The sequence below is a fragment of the Notothenia coriiceps genome, unplaced genomic scaffold, assembly GCF_000735185.1.
Source record: "Notothenia coriiceps isolate Sejong01 unplaced genomic scaffold, NC01 NC01_scaffold00019082, whole genome shotgun sequence".
Taxonomy (NCBI): Eukaryota; Metazoa; Chordata; class Actinopteri; order Perciformes; family Nototheniidae; genus Notothenia; species Notothenia coriiceps.
Window position 1 is genome coordinate 1 of NW_011351783.1, and position 2,871 is coordinate 2,871.

The following is a 2,871-nucleotide window of genomic DNA, read 5'->3' on the forward strand; positions in this document are numbered from 1 at the left end:
GGGGGGTCACAGGAGGCTCCACAGGAGGCTCCACAGGCACCCACCAGCACAATGGAGAGGTTCTCACGACTACCAGAGCTCACACTGAGTTCACTCAGCAGTGAAGAACCAGCAACTTCTTCATCATCGTCATCATCATCATCATCATCATCATCATCATCATCCTCACATGAACTCACCCACTTTGATAGAAGTTTCCGCCTTTCTTCAAACACCTGAGAAAGAAGAGAAAAATGTAAGTGACAATGACAGATTGTGGTTATTAGATGATGATTAGATAATACTTGATAAACAAATAACACTTATGACCGTGAGTGCAATTTCCAAAAAAAAGGGCTAAACTTGACATAGGGTCATGGTGATATATTCTCCAATAAATTATTGCTCTGTAAACTTACATTTTTTTTAATACCCATCTGATTCTTTTTTAGATTGTGTTAATTTGTATTGTCTTGGCTTTTTTATTGACACTACCTTGTCTACCATTCACAGAATAGATCTGACTAATATGTTTTTGTGTGATGTTTCAGAGTGGATGTGACCTTGCTGTTGGAGAGAGTGTGGTTCAGAGGAGTCCAGGAGCTCAGTTTGGTTTGCATCTTGGCACAGCTGGAAGATGAACTCTGTGCAAGCGGCATCATCGAGTAACAGCTCGGTGAAGGTGATGCACTAAAATACACAGAACAAAAGTTTATCAACATGTTTTTGTTGTGTGTTTTTTTGTGCATGCCATTTAACATCATCTGGACACTTTAAGGCTTGTGTTTAGCCTTCTTAAAAAATGAGAAGTTACATAACATACCAGCTTTTATCTCACTCAAAAGGAACAGTGAGTGTGAGTGAAGTCTTACAGTATATATGATAAATCAATGAATACATGTGGAGATTTATAAAAAAAAGACAAGAGGATAATCAGCCCTACAGCAATAGTTCAAGAAGTCTAACTGACACAAATCCAGCCTGCAGAAAGACGATTTTATGTTCCGGTAGACCACCTGTCCAACAAATACGACATTGGAGTTGCACAAGGAATCTGTCTTGTATCCCTCCGTTTTTCATTATGAGCTACTACTATGGTATAACTATTAAAGTCTTATATAATAAATCAATGAATAAATGTGTAAATATATCGTGTATAATGATGTTTGCCCAGAGTAGATCTTTATATCCTCTCTCCCCTTTTTTGTTATTATGTTATACACTGATACCAAATACACAAATACCTCCATCTTTAATTCCATATCTTCTAAAAACAAGAGTTAGGAAAATAAGTCTGGGTCCCCTCCTTTTATCGTTATATATGCTACTGCTAAGTATAATTAATAAAGTATTTTATAGTCAATCAATGAATACATGTGTACACATAAGGCCAAATACATCGTATTATGTCTTGTTTCCCCATCTTTGTTATTATGTAACTTGGCAAAACTAATACAAAAATAATATACAACTTTAATTCTATAAGAGTGAGGAAAAGCAGTCCACAGTTAGAAGAAGTTAAAAGGACACACACAAACACCATGCAGTGTTTTCATAGTATACATACACTCCTCTAGTATTTTACTCACCATCAGTTCTCCTCTGCTGATGGAAGGAGAAACATTCCCTCTCTCTGTCTGTTTTCTCCCGATAGCCTTTGTGTCTGTACACCAAACTCTTCTTCTTCTCTTTTATTTCCCACTTTCCTGTGCTCAGTTTACTCGTTCCCATAGTAACAGTGAGTGGCAGAGCCTGTCACACACAGAGGGGGGTGCTGCAAAGCAAACCACAGTGCAGAGTGGAGTGTGCAGGCGACAGTGACTTTAATGATGACAAATAGTAGAAGCTGCAGAAAGCCTGACACTGCAACTGCTGCAAAGACCATCTGCCCCTGATACTCTGATACTGCAACCTTTCGCTTCTGGAGATCATGTTTTCTGACACAGTTCTTATGTACAGTATATATATATATATGTGTATTTTTTCCCTGGAAATGTATATTTCTCCAATGCAAAGTTGATAACTTGTGTAAAACACTATGCTAAATTGAAAGGAACATTTTAAAGGAATGTAATCTACAGTAACTGACCTATTAATTGATCAAATATATTGTGTTTTACACAACACTAATGAATAGGTGTTGGAATTGTACTTATTACATTATCAGTAGCAGTAGTAACATTAGTGTAAAAAGTAGTAGTAGTGGTGTAATGTAACTTCAAAGATCCAGACTAAATACTTAAAGTGGACCTATCATGCTCTATTTGAAACATATATTGTAGGGCCATACATGTCTGTGAAGTTTTCTTTTTCAAAATACCAAACAGATCATGCATTTTAGCCATGCCTCATTTAGCTATTTGCTCTTTTCCAGCCCTGTCTTTGCAAGGGCTGATTCTGCTTTTGTGGCAGACTACAGCGCCCATGGGCGCGGGAAGGGGGGTGCTGAGGGCGCTGCAGCACCCCCTAGCGGCAGGCAGGGGGTGTGGAGCTCCCCTGTCTGAATTATTATTTGACGGTTATTGCTGCTCCCGCTGTGCATAATCTGTGTAATATGTAGCCAATAAATTCCACATTGTTGGTAAAATAATATTTTGGCCTGCCCCGAATGTTTTTTCTGTAGCCCCGGACAATTCTACCTCAATAATATAATACATTAACCGTGCTTTACGTGAACCTCATCAAGACACTAGAAAGGACGGCAGGACTGTAATTTCCCGTGTTTAGTGAATGCAACAGAGGCAAGACTCCAGACCAATCAGAGAGTTGCATGGAAATAAAAGTGTGCTTGTGTCATTCAAGCTCGCGGCTCTGTGTGTGTGCGGAAATAGCGCATTTAGTGTGTGTGAGAGAGGGGGAGAGAGAGAGGGACCGGTGCCAGCAGCAGGGACC

The 2,871-nt window shown here is 39.2% G+C and overlaps 1 long non-coding RNA gene across 1 annotated transcript; it reads right to left on the reverse strand.

Moving 5' to 3' along the window:
* Positions 1-164: 164 nt before the first annotated feature.
* LOC104951764 (uncharacterized) lies at positions 165-1,683 on the reverse strand. The gene is made up of 3 exons (XR_799051.1): positions 1,569-1,683; positions 543-669; positions 165-215 (listed from the first exon to the last, which is right to left on the reverse strand). It is a non-coding gene; the product is annotated as an uncharacterized lncRNA (long non-coding RNA).
* Between the last annotated feature and the right edge of the window lie 1,188 nt (positions 1,684-2,871).